The sequence below is a fragment of the Dromiciops gliroides genome, chromosome 2 (assembly GCF_019393635.1).
Source record: "Dromiciops gliroides isolate mDroGli1 chromosome 2, mDroGli1.pri, whole genome shotgun sequence".
Classification (NCBI taxonomy): Eukaryota; Metazoa; Chordata; class Mammalia; order Microbiotheria; family Microbiotheriidae; genus Dromiciops; species Dromiciops gliroides.
In genome coordinates, this window is record NC_057862.1 from 663846111 (window position 1) to 663864867 (window position 18757).

Below are 18757 nucleotides of genomic sequence, written 5' to 3' on the forward strand. Positions count from 1 at the left end.
TCAATATTGCAGTCCAAGTCTCCCAAGAATCCTCTTTTATTTATTTATAATATGAAATTTAAGGGGGCATCTAGGGGACACAGGGGATAAAGCACCAGCCCTAGATTCAGGAGGACCTGAGTTCAAATTTGGCCTCAGACACTTGACACTTACTAGCTGTGTGACCTTGGGCAAGTCACTTAACCCTCATTGTCCCACAAAAATAAAGTAAAATAAAATAAAATTTAAACTCAGTTCTCTCAGGGAATAATTACTTTTTTTCTCTCCCCTCTCAGTCTTTCTGTAAGCCATAATATATAATTGCCCATAATGAGTTAAAATTCTTCAGTCTCCTCCCAAACTTTTCAAAGAATTCTATTTAAAACTGAGTACTTCTCCAAACTCTTGTAATCCCCAGCTCCACTGATGTTTCAGTTCACATTCTATGACCTTATCCTCCTAATTATTAGTGATCTCCCTGAAATTACCATGTATTTACTTTGTATATATTTTTATTTAATTATCTGTTTGCATGTTGTTTCCCCAAAGTAGAATATAAATTGAGAGCAGGAAAAAGAAATAAAATTGAGTGCTTCTTCATCAAATGGTCCTCCTAGTTTTCTCTGAAGTTGTCCATTTCCTCATATTTTATGTCATAATCATATTAAATTACCTTCAAATGCCACAATTTAACCATTCCCCAGTAGGAGGACACCCTCTTAATTTCCAGTTTTGGGCTACCACAGAAAAGAGCTATTATAAGTATTTTTGTACATATAAATCCATTTCCTCTTTTGCTGATTTCTGTGGGGGAGTGCATGCACAGTTTTGTAACTGTGTATAGTCCCAAATTACTTTCCAGGATGGCTGGACCAATTCACAGTTCCACCAACGGTACACTGGCGTGGCTATTTTCTCACAACCCCTCCAATATTTGTCATTTTCCGCTTCTGTCATCTTTGACAGGCTAATAGATGTAAGGTGGAACCTGAAAATTGCTTGAATGTGGTTTTCTGAAATTATTTGTGATTTAGAGCATTTTTTTTTGTTAGCTTGGATTTCTTCCTTTGAAAACTGACTATTCAAATCCTTTGATTACTTATCTATTGGAAAATGGTGCTCAGTGTTATCAATTCAAAGTTCCTTATATATCTTGTAAATGAGATCTTGATTAGAGAAACTTGTTGAAAACATATTTTTCCTAGTTACCTGTTTCCTTTCTAATTTTTATTATATTAGAATTGTTTGGGGGTTGAGGGTCTACCAAATACTGTGCCATTATATTTGTTTTCTTTTGCAAATTGTATACCTAATATAGTCCACTGACGAACCTCTTTTTGTGTGTGTGTGAGGCAATTGGGGTCAAGTGACTTTCCCAGGGTCACACAGCTAGTGTCAAGTATCTGAGGCTGGATTTGAACTCAGGTCCTCCTGACTCCAGGGCTGGTGCTCTATCCACTGCACCACCTAGCTGCCCCAATGAACATCTTTTTTTAATCAGTACCAAACTGTTTTAATGATTACTACATTGTAGTAAAGTTTGATATAGACCACTGATAGGCCACCTTCCTTTTTTGTTTTGTTTTGTTTTGTTTTAGTTTTTATTCTTGTGATCCTTGACCTTTTGTTTCTCCATATGAATTTTGTTATTTTTTTTAGCTCTATAAAATATTCTTTGGGGAACTGTATTGGTACAGTAATAAATACATTAGGTAACCTTGCCACTTTTGTTTTATTGGCTCAGCCTACTCATGGGCAATTAATATGTCTCCAATTACTAAGGTTTATATTTCTGTAAAGGGTTTTATAGATTTATTTTTTTTCTTTTTTGTTTTTTGGGTGTTTTTTTGTGGGGCAATGAGGGTTAAGTGACTTTCCCAGGGTCACACAGCTAGTAAGTGTCAAATGTCGGGGGCAGCTAGGTGGCACAGTGGATAAAGTACTGGCCCTGGATTCAGGAGTACCTGAGTTCAAATATGGCCTCAGACACTTGACACTTACTAGCTGTGTGACCCTGGGCAAGTCACTTAACCCCCATTGCCCTGCAAAAAAAAAAAAGTAAGTGCCAAGTGTCTGAGGTCAGATTTGAACTCAGGTCATCCTGAATCCAGGGCCAGTGTTTTATCCACTGCACCACCTAGCTGCCCCTATAGATAGATTTATATAGCTCACGGATGAATCCTGGAAGAAATACTCCCAAATAATTTTTCATTACTTTGAATAAAATTTCTCTTTCTAGCTCTTTCTGACTTATGTTGGATATATACGTGTGTGTATGTACATGTACATGTGCATATATATGTATGTGTATATGTATAAATGACTCCTGAGAATTTATGTAAATTTATCTTATAACCTGCCACTGAGCTAAAGTTATTAATCATATCAATTAATTTTAGTTAGCTTTCTAAGGATGACTAAGTATAGTATTTTATCATCTACAAAAAGCAATATTTTTGTTTTTACCTATGCTTATTCTCTCAATTTTTCTTATGTTATTGCTATACTATTTATAATTACTATATAATATACCTATTGCTTTACGATTTACTATATTAAGTAAAGGTCTATTTATTCCTATGATTCCTAAAGTTGTAGAAGTGAATCTTGAATTCTGTCCAAAGAATTTCAGTATCTATTGATAAAATCATGTGGTTATTATTATTTATGTTATTAACACGGTTAGTTTAAAATCTTGTGTATGTTGAACCAACTTTGCATTCCTGACATAAACCCAATGTGGTCACAATGCATAATCTTTCCAATATGTTTTTGTAGACTGATATATTAGTTAAAATATTTGCTTTGGGGGGCAGCTAGGTGGCGCAGTGGATAAAGCACCAGCCCTGGAGTCAGGAGTACCTGAGTTCAAATCCGGCCTCAGACACTTAACACTTACTAGCTGTGTGACCCTGGGCAAGTCACTTAACCCCAATTGCCTTACCAAAAAAAAAATATTTGCTTTAATGTTAATTGGGAAGATTGGTCTGTAGTTTTCTTTTTCTATTTTTCTCTCTCCCTAGTTTAGGTATCAAGACCATATTAGTTTCATAGAAAAAGAATGGAAGGGTGCCATCTTCCCAGCCCCCACCCCCAATTCATACAATTTTTGTAGTTTTGGAATGAATTGTTCTTTGAATGTCTGGTAGAATTTACTTCTGGTTCCATTTGGTTCTGGAACTTTTTTCTTTCAGAGTTCATTTATTACTTTTTCAATTTCATAGTGAATAAAGCAAGGGCCCTGGATTCAGGAGGACATGCGTTCAAAATCCAGCCTCAGACACTTGACACTTACTAGCTGTTGTGACCCTGGGCAAATCATTTAACCCTCATTGCCCCGCAAGAAAAAAAATTATGATATGTGTTATTTCTTGATTGTTTATCTATATCTATATCTATAGCTATAGCTATATCTATCTCAGGTTGACTGGATATGTCTATCAGATCTATATCTATATTATATTATATGTATATATAATACAAATTTCTAAACTGTATTATCAAAGGGAGAGTGTACATATATTGAACAAGTTACCAAATCTTGCCATTTCTACCTTTACAACACCTTATTTACATGTCTCCTGTCTCTACTCACACAGTCATAGCCCTGAAGTTCAGGCTTTTATCACCTCTTACCTGGACTACTGTGATAGCCTTGTATCAGGTCTCCTGCTTCAAGTCTCTCCCTACTTCAATCCATTTTTCCACTTATCTGCCATGGTTAGCTTTATAAAGTGTCATTTGACTACACCCCCTAGCTTAATGAACTTCAGTCATTCCCTGTTGCCTCAAAGATCAAATATAACCTCCTTTGCTTGGTATTGAAAGCTCTTCGCAATCTGTCTTCTTCCTACCTTTCAAGTTTTCTTTCTTTCTTTCTTTCTTTCTTTCTTTCTTTCTTTCTTTCTTTCTTTCTTTCTTTCTTTCTTTCTTTCTTTCTTTCTTTCTTTCTTTCTTTCTTTCTTTCTTTTTTTTTTTTGCAGGGCAATGAGGGTTTAGTGATTTGCCCAAGATCACACAATTAGTAAGTGTCAAGTGTCTGAGGCTGGATTTGAACTCAGGTCCTCCTGAATCCAGGGCCAGTGCTTTATCCACTTCGCCACCTAGCTGCCCCCGCCCCCTTCAAGTTTTCTTAAACTTTACTCTCTTCCGTGTAGCGCTCTCAAAGAGGACCATGACATTTGGGTGATGTCATGATGCGCTGAATTGGATGTAAGTGAGGGAGGGCTGTGCAAGGTCACTAACCTCACTCTCTCCTCTAGAGCCATCTGGGTCCAGTGGTGATATATTTGTGTGTGTGTGTGTGTGTGTGTGTGTGTGTGTGGATATGGTCAAAGTGACACTTTAGAAAACTAACCATGGCAGATAAGTGGAAAAAATAGATTTGAGTAGGGAGAAATTTGGAACAGGAAACCTGGTAGAAGGCTATCACAATAGTCCAGGTAAGAGGTGATAAAAGCCTGACCTTCAGGGCTATGACTGTGTGAGTAGAGACAGGGGACATGTAAATAAGGTGTTGTAAAGATAGAAATAGCAAGATTTGGTAACTTGTTCAATATATGTACACTCTCCCTTTGATAATACATTTTAGAAATTTGGATTTTCTAATTTGGTTTTTGACAGTTCAGTATTTGAAATTCATTAGCCCATAGTCTGGAGAATCTACTTTTGAAAATTCTACCACATTTGCCAACTACAGTCTAGTGGTACCTCTCTCCTTTTCCATGATCTTTCAGATATCACCATCATCAATTCAGTAAACTCTTCTGAGTGTGAGAAAGATTTTGGAGTGAGTTCAGACCTTACTGAGGTGTAAGGGGGGGGGGGGTGTAACATTATGGACTTGAGTCCGTAATTGAAAGCCTTCAATCCTGTAGTCTTTTCTCAATCAATTCTCATCTCTGCTGATTTCTCTTCAGTTTGTTGGTTAGTTGGTCAATAAACAATTTTTAAGAGCTTACTACATGCCAGGCACTGTGCTAAGCACTGGGGATTCAAAAGAAAAGCAAAAGACAGCTCCCTTGAGGAGATTGCAGTCCAATGGAGGTAGACAACATGCAAACAACTATGTTCCAACAAGATAGACAATATCCCATATAAAATGGAGATCATCTCAGAGGGAAGGAACTAGAACTTAGGAGGATCCCAGGAAGGGCTTCTTGTAGAAGATGGGATTTTAAATGGCAGTGAAGGAAGCCAGAGAAGCCAGAAGGCAGAGATGATGGAGAGAATTCCAGGCATGGGGGAGAGCCAGAGAAAATGCCTAAAGTCAGGACATGGAATGTCCTGTCAGAGGAACAGCATGGGAGCCAGTGTCACTGGATAGTAGAGTAAGATGTAAGAAGCCTGGACTGGTAATGTTTATGTATGTGTGTGAGTGAGTGTGTATATGTGTGAATGTGTGTATTGTGAGAAAATTATTAATAATGGGTTGTTTTGGGGGATTCAGAGATCCCTACACACACACACACACACACACACACACACACACACACAGGAACTCTGGCTAGTTTTGCTGGGCCACCCCAGAGCCAGTAGAATTTCAAAGGAAATGTAAATTGACCTTCCTGATTACCTAAAGGAAGTTAAGTCACCTAGACCACCCTCAAGTCATGCCAATCAATGGACTTGAATGTTACTGGTCAATTAGCTTGGATCAATGTTCAGTGATCCACCTCTACCTGAGAGAGGATAAAAAACCCTTGGAGGGAGGCGGTGGGGGGGAGGGGTGTCTCTCTTTTGGTGTTCTCTTTCCCATCCTGCCCTCTGATTCTCACTCTCTATCCTAGGTATGTAGGGCTTCTGAATTTTAAGAGCCATGTGCTCTCTCTCTCTTTAATAACATTTAATATGCTTTAATAAATGCTTAATGCCCCAAACTGGTACAGTAGCATCTAATTTCTAAGTAGCAATATATTAGAAACCCCAGCTTGTTTCCTAAAACCTAGAACAGAGACAGGCAGCCCCATATAATTTCAAATGACATAGTATGTGCATGTGTGAATATGTGTGAGTGTGCATGTGTGAGTGTGTGGATGTGTGTGTGAGTGTGTGGGTGTGGGTGATGAGTACATTAGTGTGTATGTGTTGAGTGTGTATGTGTGTTATAAAGGGCTTTGAACACCAAACAGATCCTGAAGGTGACATAGAGAAACCCTGGAATTGAGAAGCGGGGTGACATGGTCAGACCTTCACTTGAGGAAGATCACTTTGACAGCTGAGTGGAGGGTAGAATGGCAAGTGAACCAACCAGCAGCCTATTGCAATAGCCTGGACATGAGATGATAAGAACTTTCATTAGGGTGATGAAAGTGTCAGAAGAGAAAAGGAGGCATATGTAAAAGATACTCGAAGATGAGATCATCAGGCCTTGGTAGCAGTTGGGATCTGGAGGGTGAAAAAGGCTGAGGAGTCAAGAATGACTTCTAGGTTGTGAGCCTGGGTGACTTGGAGAATAGTGGTGTCCCTAATAGTAATAACTTATTGATATTTATTAATATGAACTATTAGTTAATAGTAATTATGAATAGTAACCTAATAACATGTAGTTAGGAAGGTGGTAGAGTTTAGAGGGAAAGATGATGAGTCTGGTTTGGGATTTGTTCAATGTACAATGTCTACTGGGCATCCGGTTTAAGAGGACTACTCGAAACTTGGAGATGTGAGATTAGAGGGCCAGGAGAGACACTTGGCCTGGATCGTCCATTTGAGAATCATCAGCATGGAAATGATCATTGAGACCATGGAAGCTGATGAGATCATCAAGTAAAATAGGATAGAGGGAGGAGAGAAGGTGCAGGACAGAGTCCTGGATGTGTGTGACTTGGATGAAGATCCACCAAAGAGAAGAGCAGTCAAACCGGTAGAAAGAGAACCAAGAGACTGGAATCAGAAAACCCGAGAGAGATGAGAATATTGAGGAGAAGAGGGAGATCAGCCATGCCAAAGGGAGATCAAAAAAGATGAGGATTTTTTAAAAGGCCATTAGATTTGGGAATTGAAGGATCAATAGTAGCTTTGGAGAGAACAGTTTCAGTAGAATGATGAGGTCAGAAGCCAGATTGTAAAGAGTTAAAAAGTGTACCACAAATCCCTTTCCATCTCTCTCTCTCTCTCTCTCTCTCTCTCTCTCTCTCTCTCTCTCTCTCTCTCTCTCTCTCTCTGTCTCTTTGTGTCTGTGTCTTTCTCTCTTTGAAGGGGGACAGGGCAGGGCAATGGAGGTTAAGTGACTTGCCCAGTGACACAGCTAGTAAGAATCAAGTGTCTGAGACCAGATTTGAACTCAGGTCCTCCCGAATCTAGGGCCAGTGCTTTATCTACTGTGCCACCTAGTTGCCACCCCCCCTTTCTATCTCTTGCTTGGAGAACTAATCAAACCATCATTAACATTTCCTAGAGTGAGGGACTGCTCTCCTGCTATACTCCCCATTTTTGTGACTTCCCAGATCATAACTCCCTTCCTTTGTCACCATTCCCTCTCCATTAGAATGTAAGCTCCTGGGGCAGCTAGGTGGTGCAGTGGATAGAGCACCGGCCCTGGCTTCAGGAGGACCTGAGTTCAAATCTGGCCTCAGACACTTGACACTTACTAGCTGTGTGACCCTGGGCAAGTCACTTAACCCCAATTGCCTCACCAAAAAACAAAAAACAAATTTCTATTTAATGGGGCAGCTAGATGGCGCAGTGGATAGAGCACCGGCCCTGGCTTCAGGAGTACCTGAGTTCAAATCTGGCCTCAGACACTTAACACTTACTAGCTGTGTGACTCTGGGCAAGTCACTTAACCCCAATTGCCTCACTAAAAAAAAAAAAAAAAGAATGTAAGCTCCTTGAGAGCAGGGGCTATCTTGCCTTTGCATCTGTATCCCTGGCACTTAAAATAGTGTTTGGCTTGATGGTATGAGCTTCATTAAAGGAAAGGAAGTGGAAACATTTATTGTAGATCTTTTCAAGGAGATTAGTCACAAAAGGCAGAAGAGACTTGGTTAACAGGGATGGACAAATCAAGAGAGGGTTTTTTGAGGAAGAAGGAGACATGGACATGTTTGTAGGCAGTAGGGAAGGAGCCAGGAGACAGGGAGAAATGGAAGATAAGTGAGACAGTGGGGATGATGGAGGCAATCTACTGGAGAGTATGGGAGTGACACTTGGTACCACTCATTCCTTGAAACCTTGTCCTTTGGTTTTTGAGACATTGTAGCTTCCTGATTTTATTACTTCTCAGAACATTCCTTCCCATCTCCTTTACTGCTTCTGCTTGATTCTCTTGGCTCCTAACTCTTGTGTGTTCCCTCAAGGTTTGGGCATCTGCCTTCTGCCCTCTTCCTTCTTTGGGAAGCTCATCACTTCCTTTAACTTCATCTGTCACACCTTATGTAGACAAGTCCCAAATCTATCTTGGTTCTACTATCTACTCCTTGTGTGAGTTTTCTAAGTCCTTTCCCCTCTCTGAACCTGTTTTCTCATCTCTAAAATGAAGGGTGGGGGCAGCTAGGTGGCGCAGTGGATAGAGCACCAGCCCTGGAGTCAGGAGTACCTGAGTTCAAATTTGGCCTCAGACACTTAACACTTACTAGTTGTGTGACCCTGGACAAGTCACTTAACCCCAATTGCCTCACTAAAAATAAATAAATAAATAAAATGAAGGGTGATTATCTCCTTGGTCATGATGATTCACCTTGATAATGAAGTTTTCTATTTAATTGCAGAACTACTTAGTTGCTGAGAACTGAGTGGATGTTTAAAAGTGACAACCTATCCCTCCTTTACTCTTTTTATTCTGGCTTCCAAGCTTGAGCAATCTAGGTTGATGGGGGGGAGGGGGGGAATGGGGGAGGGTACTGCCTTTCCCCCTAATCACCCCCAAGACTTGAGCCTATTACTGCTTCTGTTTCTTTTGTGTTTGTTCTTCCTCGATCTTGGGTGAATGAGCATCCTAAGATAGAATCATCAAAGAGGCCATCTTATGATCTTTGCAAATCTAACTGTCCCTGAGAGTCCTGTAGGGCAGCAATTGAGGCATCCTCCAGAGCAGTCATGGATGAAACTGCAATCAATTATGGGAGCTTCAGGGAACAGGACCCCCTGCTTGGTTCTGGCTATTGACACTCAGAACTAAATAGTAAACTATATTTAAGGGGAACTTGGTGAGGACTCTGTAAAGAGAGAAAAAGACTCCCAGTATAAGAAGGTACAAGGTGTCCCCATACCCCATGTGCTTTCTATACACATGCCTTACTAACTTTATACTTTAAACTTGAACCAACTATCCTCAGGAGCCTTGTGCATTCAGGGGAGGATATACTTCTAGTTGGGGGGAGGACAGGGAGGAAAGATTGTGCTAACCCTGTCTTTGCTATATGCTCTCAGTAAATCCCTTTCTAAAAGCCACTGGAGTCAATTTGTTAATTATTGATAGTGAGCACACTAATGGGGGCTTAAAAGCAACAATGATTCTCAGGTGATTTCTAGAATCCTAAAAGAATGGAGTAGGGGGCAGCTAGGTAGTGCAGTGGATAAAGCACCAGCCCTGGATTCATTAGTACCTGAGTTCAAATCCAGCCTCAGACACTTGAAACTTACTAGCTGTATGACCCTGGGCAAGTCACTTAACCCCCATTGCCCCGCCAAAAAAAAAAAAAAAAAGAATGGAGTAGTTAGTTGCCCTCTGGGAAGCCCAACTGAAATTTAAGCACTAAGTTGGGAATGGGGCCCCAAAGGAGTTTTACATGTGCATGATATTCTCTGATTGAATGTAGATTCCTTGAAGATAGGGATTGTTTCATTTTTGTCTTTGTATCTATCAGTGCCTAGCACATGGTAGGAACTTAATAAATGCAAGTTGATTCATTGATTTTTTTGGTTACATGGGCCTAGTGACTTAAAATGATAAAAGGCAGCTCTTCCCATTTCTTCATTTATCTCATTAATAAATATTCCTGGTTCAATCTCACCAAATAGCATACCTGGTTATAGTCATAAACTATAATTTTCAACCCATAATTTTTGGTTTAAAAGTTACCAGTCTTTTAATTTTCAAGTCCAAACTTGGTTTTGGATTCTTTGTAGATTTTAAAAATCATATCTATTCTGTTATGAAGTCCATTGATTTTTTCATAGAATCATAAAGTTAGAATATAACATATTGATTATGTCATGTTATCCAACCCCCAGGTTTTATAGATGAGGAAATGACATTCCAAAGGTCCACTTAATTGTCCCATGTCACATGACCAATTATGCCAAAGCAGAACCAGGAGAACAGTTTGTATAATGACAACAACATAGTAAAGACAAACAACTCTGAAAGATTTAGGAACTCTGATCAATTCAATGACCAGCCACGATTCCAGAGGATCAATGATGAAGCCTGCTAATCACCTCCTGACAGAGAGGTGGTGGGCTCACAGTGTGGAATATGACATACATTTTTGGACATGGTCAGCATGAGAATTTCTTTTACTTCACCAAACATATTTGTTACAAGGATTATTTCTTTTTTCTTTTCCCTATTGGGAAGGAAGAGGAGAAAATAATTGGTAGGAATAAGAGAAAATATTGTTTATTATTTGAATACATATACATATATATATCTCTACATATAAAATTAAAAGTTATATTAAAAACCAGGCAATCATAAAATAATAGGTTATGGAGATGTCTTAAATCTCATAAACCACAAATCTGGAGCCCAAATGACTCTCAGAAGCCAAGTAGCCCAATCCCCTTATTTTACAGAAAAAGACATTGAGACTGAAAGAGGACTTGCCCGAAGTCACAGGGGCAATGAACACCAGGGCAGGATTTGAACCAAGGTCTTCTGATTTCATAATCAGTGTGCTCTTTCCCCTATACCAACCCGTCTCCTGCCTTAAATTCTAACCCTGTAATTCTACAGATGAGAAAACTAAGGCCCAAAGAGGTAAATAACTTATAAGTAATAAATAAGTAGAGCTAGAATTAGAACCCAGTTACCTGGGGGCAGCTAGGTGACACAGTGGATAAAGCACTGGCCCTGGATTCAGAAGTACCTGAGTTCAAATCCAGCCTTGGACACTTGACACTTACTAGCTGTGTGACCCCGGGCAAGTCACTTAACCCCCATTGCCCTAAAAAAAAAAAAAAAAGAACCCAGTTACCTGACTTCAAATCCTCTTGGTCCATAGCAAATTTTGAAGGGCATTGGCTAAAGCATTGAGAGGTTTAGATATATGGTGGTGGTAGGGGCAGCTAGATGGCGCAGTGGATAGAGCACTGACCCTGGAGTTAGGAGGACCTGAGTTCAAATCCGGCCTCAGACACTTAACACTTACTAGCAGTGTGACCCTGGGCAAGTCACTTAACCCCAATTGCCTCACTTAAAAAAAAAAAAAGATATATGGTGGTGGAGGAACCTTTCCACCCTCACCAACAAGATAAATCACAGGCCCTTGAAGTATTGGACAGTACACCATTGTTACAGTCACACTTGGTATATCCTTAAGTGTGTGCTTCTTGGCTTCTATTCGAATGTCCTGTTTGTGTGTAGAACATTACTCTCTCTCTCTTGAACAGAGATGGTCAGTTCTGAATTTTTGCCCTTTGTTAACGCCTCTTTGGAGATAAGTCCCCTGATTCTATGGGTCTGGAGAACTGCCAGATGAGGAAATTCCCTCTTCCAAGGTAGGTTATTACCTCCTCTAAACTTATAGAGAGTTACCTTGAAAAATGAGAGATTAAAGGGCTTGCCCACAGTCATACAACCAGTAGTTGTCAAAAGTAGGAATTGAACCCAAGTCTTCCTGACATCAAAGCTAGCTCTGTGCACTATGCCCCCCAGCCTACAACAGGTTTTCTTTCTTTCCTCCTTTCTTTCTTTCTTTCTTTCTTTCTTTCTTTCTTTCTTTCTTTCTTTCTTTCTTTCTTTCTTCCTTCCTTCCTTCCTTCCTTCCTTCCTTCCTTCCTTCCTTCCTTCCTTCCTTCCTTCCTTTCTTTCTTTCTTTCTTTCTTTCTTTCTTTCTTTCTTTCTTTCTTTCTTTCTTTCTTTCTTTCTTTCCTTCTTTCTTTCCTTCTTTCTTTCCTTCTTTCTTTCTTTCACTATTTTCCCATTTAAAAGGTAATTGTTATTATCTTACTCATTCATTCAACAAATACTTATTAAGCACAGAGCATGGGAAGGCACTGATCTAGATCCTGAGCTGAGCAGGAGCACTTGGCTACTTTGATGGGTAACTTTGATCTCACTGATGTGTGTACAGCTTCCAAGGATGCAGACCACAGCTCATCTGCTACTCGTCAATCCTGCATGATGTTGGTCCGTGACCTTCCATTGGTCCTTCCCAGGGCGCCCACCCAGTGCACTGAGAGCCTGTCTGTCTGTGTCTGTTTCACCAATGGAACACAAAAACTATTCACCTGTTACTCTTGATCTATGTCTGGATGGCCTCCTTTTCAGATCTTGTATCACTGCAATGATCTGTTCTGCTGTTCCTTGTTCACAGTTTGTCATTCATAATACGCTATAGCTCAAGTGAACTTCCACCCACCCTGAGTCTCTCAATTGCTCTTTAGGGATCTTCCCATTTGATTCTATGGTCAGTGAGGTATTACATAATTCACATCCCTAGGGCATGACTGGAAGAGTACTGGGGTTAGAAAAAGATCCATTTTACCATTCTGGAAAGCAATTTGGAAATGTGCCCAAAGGACTGTAAAACTAGGTATACCCTTTGACCCAGCAATACCACTACTAGGTCTATACACCAAAGAGATCATAAAAAAGGGAAAAGGACCCACATGTACAAAAATATTTATAGCAGCTCTTTTCGTGGTGACAAAGAATTGGAAATTTAGGAGATTCCCCTTAACTGGGTAATGGCTGAACAAGTTGTGGTAATGGAATACTATTGTGCTGTAAGAAGTAATGAACACGGGGCAGCTAGGTGGTACAGTGGATATAGCACCAGCCCTGGAGTCAGGAGGACCTGAGTTCGAATCTTGCCTCAGACACTTGACACTTACTAGCTGTGTGACCCTGGGCAAGTCACTTAACTCTTATTGCCTCAGCAAAAAAAAAAAAAATTAAAAAAAAAAAGAAGTGATGAACAGACAGATTTCAGAAAAACCTAGAAAGATTTACATGAACTGATGCTGAGTGAAGTGAGCAGAACCAGGAGAACATTGTACACAGTAACAGCAACATTGTGCAATGATCCACTGTGATAGACAGCTCTTCTCAGCAATACAATGATCCAAGACAATGCCAAAAGACACATGATGAAAAATGCTCTCCACATCCAGAAAAAGAACTATGGAGTCTGAATGAAGATCGAAGCATACCATTTTCACTTTTGTTGTTGTGGGGTTTTTTGGTTTTTTTTGGGGGGTTTCTTCTTTCTTGTGGTTTTCTCCTGTTATGATTCTTCTCTTACAACATGACTGAGGTGGAAATATGTTTAATATGATTGTACCGTATATCCTTCGACTATTCTTAACAATACAATGATCCAAGACAATCCCAAAGGACTATTGATGAAACATCCTATCTACCTTCAAAGAAAGAACTGATATTGATATAACAGACTGAAGTATGCTATTTTTCACTTTCTTTCATTTTTTTCTTTTAATTTTCTTGTACAAAATGACAAATATGGTATTGTTTTACATAATCATACATGTATAACCCATATCTAATTGTTTGCCACCTCAGGGAGGGGGGAAGGAAGGGAGGGAAGGAAGGATAAAAATTGGAACCCAAAACTATAAATAAAAATATTTATTACATTTTTTAATCCATTTTTTTCAGGGAGAAGCTTGGGGTCACTAAAACCCCAATGCAATCTGGCTTTCTGGGTCCTAAATGCAACCCAGGCTGCTCTCTTCTTGCTTACTTCTGGGTCCAGTTCCCTGCCCATCTGCCGTGTCCATCAAAGGCTACCCATCCAACTATATAGATCACACTTTGAAAAGGGCATACATATCCTTCATCCATTTGGTTTTCTTTGTGAAGATTGTTAGAACAAACCCTTCTGAGTGATTAGAGATTTCATTTATCAGCTTCTACCATGTTCCAGGGCTCCAGAGGCCAAATGGGGTGGAGCCTGAGAAGCCCACCCACCTAAGAACCTGGATGCCTAAGTATACATCTGGTCTCTGACTCAGACAGGCTGTGTGACCCTGGGCACTTCATTTCCCACCTCAGTGCCCTAGGAAATTCTCCCCAAGAGTAAGCTGCAGAGAAGGTGGTGACTTGCATAGGTAGAGGGAGTTTCTTCTTCTGGGGATTTTCTATATCCATGACATCACAGGGCATTTCTATCCCCATCTCTGCTGATTCATTTAGGAGGTTCTGCAGAGTTCTGGGGCTTGATGCATTCAGCAGAGCATTCTCCATAAAAAGGAGTGTCTAGAAGAGCCTCCATCTAGAGAGATCCCTTCTTCCTCTTGGCCTCTGCTCTCAACATCCCCTATGATGATGGTAAAAAGCCATTGAAAAATACCTGCTGCCTTGTATATTACTAGCCAGAGGAGGGAAGGATTCTCACAACTCTGTGAGGGGTGATACTATTCTTATGTCTATTTTACAGTTTAGGAAACTGAAATTAAACGGGGATTAAGTGATGTGGCTAGGAATTGTCCGAGGCAAGATTTGAACTCAGGTCTTCCTGACTCCAGGCCCATTGCTCCAACAACTGATCCACCAGCTAGCTGCCTCTTTCCATTCTTATTAGATTTAGACTCTGCACTTGACATCCCCTATGATTATCCTGGTTCTTGCCTTGCATGTTATTAGTCAGATGGTCAAAGAAGCTTCACATAATGAGTATCAGAGGCTGAATTTGAACCCAGACCCTCTGAATTGAGAGAATCACCTAACAAAGTTAGCACGATTGCATCTTTCAAGGAATCTCATTTGACAGTAACACATGCATGGGGATACCTCATTGCAAATGAGCCTTTAAATCTGTTTTGTTTTTACCAAAACACATTCTTTTTCATAGTCCATTGATCAGCAAGAAACAAGCACAGTGAGATCTTGTATTCTCTGTACTTTTCAGTAATTCTATGATTGGAGACACCCCCTTACTTTATCCATAAACCCCTTGGAGTTACCTGGACTCTGGGTTAGGAACCATGAAACAAAGCAACGGGTACTTTTCATTGGTTTCTGTCCTTGTAAAGAACTAAACATTTTGATTTTTACCATTTAAATGATTTTCTAAAAGTTTTCCAAACCCAGCCCCTTGGTAACATCAGAATCTAAGCATAAAGTGTTGACCCTAAATTCATCTCATTCTCCTTTTCCTGTTTCTCAGCAGCTAGGCAGAGCTTTCTAGAAACCTGGAGGAAGATCCATTCAGAAATGGATACTTAAGGCTAAGGAGATTCTCAAACGTTCAGGTAACTTAAACCAGTCCCAGAGAATGAAAAGCTGTCCCCTAAACAACCCCTTTTCTGTACTGACAGGAAGAGCAAAGGAAGCTCCAAAGGTTTCCTCGAAGTGAGAATTCAAACAGCCTGAAAGGTTCGGGTTGTATCCAAAACGACTTTCCCCCTTTGATCTGTGCTACAGACCCTGGACATCACAGACCCCAGGGGTCAAGAGAGGAGAGCGTGGAGGCAAGGCAGAAATACCATTCCACCTTGAAGTCTGAAGTGTTTGCCTTTCTCCACATTTCTCCTCTTACTTCCCTTCCTTTCCAGTGAAAACCTACCCTGTAGACTACTTAATACAGAACTTCCCAAATTAACCTGACCAAGGAATCCTTGAGAACATGAAATACATTGATGGAAACCCTACCCGGTGTTCTGGGGGATTTGACTTGGATTAGCCCCATTATGTAGAAATGCTCTCAGATAAAAGTGAGTGAGGAAATTTTAGAGCAAAACAGAGACCAGCAATCCTATTTTCACAGAGAATGTGCTGCAAGGAATCAGCATTGTTGATAGAAGTCAGAAGAATATTAGGGGGCAGTGCCCAACCAAAGCACATAGTAGGTGATGAATAACGACCAACAACGACAGGCATCTACTAGCTGTTTGACCCCGGGCAAGTCACTTACCCTCTATTTGCCTTAGTTTCTTCATTTGTAGAATGAAGATTATAATAGCATCTATCACAGATGTTGTAAGGATCCAATGAGATAATATTTTTTTAGGGTACTTCATGCAGTGCCTTGCGTGCAGTAGGTACTATATAAATGTTAACTTTGCATTTAGGTGAGCTCTAGGTCCTTCTGACTCTAAATCTCTACTCCTCTAATCCAATGTCCAGAATCACACAGGACTCGTCTGCGGCAGAGCTTGACCCTAGGTTTTTGTCACTCCAGGCCCAGCTCTTTTTCAACACCATCGCCCTGGGAAGATCATGAGCTGTGTTTTGTGCATATTGAGTTTGAAATTCCTATAGGACATCCGGGTGGAGATGTCCAGCAGGCAGGTATAGCTCCGGAAAGATAATGGCTGGACAGACAGACTAGGGAGTGATCTGCACCGAGATAAATAAACTCATGGGGCTTATGAGGTCACTAAGTGAGAAAGTGAAGAGAGATAAGGGAAGAAGACCCAGGACAGATGGGAGTACAACCATGCAGAGGGGCAGAGACACACATACAGATACTGCAAAAGAGGCTGAGGAAGAACCATCTGAAAGACAGAAGGAGAAGCAGAAAGAGGACAGAACCAGGAAAATTCAGAGAAGTGAGTATCCAAATGAGTAGTACAGCACTGCAGAGAGGTCAAGAAAGATGGGTTTTGAGAAAAGACCCCCGGATTTAGCAGTTAAGAGATGCCTGGTCATTGCTGGTACCTGGTGAAGAGCAGCTTTGGTGGAGTAGTGGGGTCAGAAGCTAGGTTGTTTTGTTTTGTTTTTGTTTGTTGTTTTGTTTTGTGGGAGGCAATTGAGGTTAAGTGACTGCCCAGGGTCATACGGCTAGTAAGGGTCAAGTGTCTGAGGCTGGATTTGAACTCAGGCCCTCCTGACTGGCACTCTATCCACTGTGCCACCTAGCTGTTCCCAGAAGCTAGGTTTTAAAGGATTGAGAAATGAGAAAAGAAATAGAGGTGAGCTAGTAGGGGCAAGGGGTGTAGATGTGGTCCCCCCCCCAAGGCATTGACTAAGAGAGAAGTAAAGGGTGATAGCTTGAGGGATGGCAGGCTGTTGGAAAAGGTTAAGGATGAGGGAGAAGCGGGCATGTTTATAGGCAACAGGGGAAGGAGTTAGTGACTAGAGGTGGAAGCTCAGAGATCTTTGTCTTCCCTACAATTCTCCTACTCTAGGGCTTATCACACTTCTCCAGAACCTCTTTCTCCCAGGGTGGCAGCCAGACATAAAAGACCACCCCTTGTTTTATAAACAGCACCCTGCTCTTCAGTCCACCTGGCCTTTTGTCTCCTCCCCTCTTGTTAGGGAAGAGAAAGCCCTTCCCTTCTCCTTCTCCTTGTCTTATCTTCAGGAAATTATCTCCAGCAGCCAAATTGTCTCATGGACTCACTATTTTTTGTTTGTTTGTTTGTTTTTTGGTAAGGCAATTGGGGTTAAGTGACCTGCCCAGGATCACACAGCTAATAAGTGTTAAGTGTCGGAGGTCGATTTGAACTCAGGTCCTCCTGAAATCCAGGGCCAGTGCTCTATCCACTATGCCACCTAGCTGCCCCATGGACTCGCTATTTACACAAGGTGGGGTACTAGGGTTCCAGGGATCACAGTTTGGGAAATCACATTAATGAAACTCTTTCTCTTTTACATTTCCTCTGGCACCGATTCAAGATTAATTACTTTACTCAAGAGGCTAAAAATTAAAGCCTTATTTGGGGGCAGCGAGGTGGTGTAGTGGATAAAGTACTGGCTCTGGATTCAAGAGGACCTGAGTTCAAATCTGGCCTCAGACACTTGACACTTACTAGCTGTGTGACCCTAGGCAGGTCACTTAACCCTCACTGCCCTGAAAAAAAAAATTAAGACATTACTGACTAAAAAACTTCTCATCAAATGAAAAAAAAATTGGGGGCGGAGGGGCGGGCAGGGCAATGAGGGTTAAGTGATTTGCCCAGGGTCACACAGCTAGTAAGTGTCAACTGTCTGAGGCCGGATTTGAACTCAGGTCCTCCTGAAGCCAAGGCCAGTGCTTTATCCACTATACCACCTAGCTGCCCCCCAAAATGATTTTTAATGACAGCTTTTAAGAACAGATTACATTTGGGTAGAAGCACCTTATGCTTACAAAGTACTTTCGACAAATAATTTCATCTAAGCCTGGGAGATAGTGGAAACCCATGCTCCCCCTTCCCCCTTGCTCTGGTATGGTGTCCTGGGTTCAAATCCTACCCCTAATAGTTACTGCTTGTGTGAAGCTGGGCAAATATCTTAATATCTCTGGATATTACTTTCCTTATCCATGGTCCTAGAATAACCATTTGTAAAATAAGTGAAGAATTTGTCCCAGGTCATGAGATGTCAGAATAGTAGGAGGAATAGGGATCTGCCATGGGGGCAGGGATGGCAGATTGTACATGGAAAGCATTAGACCAATGGGTTCAAACTATCTCTTTAGCTCAAGGCTCACTCATATATGAAGAACTGGAACACACTCAATATTGTTTACAGGCTCAACATTTAAAGTTTATGGTTAGATGATCCATTACCTGGGCCATGGTTTTCTTCCTCTTTACTCCTCTTCCTCTTCCTGGCTATTGGGGAAGAAGCTCTGTGCCTCCTTAAATAGAACTGCCGTTCTTACCTTCCCAACACCAAGCTGGGAGGACCAGGGGGAAAACTGCATCGAGGAATAGGTGATAGGGA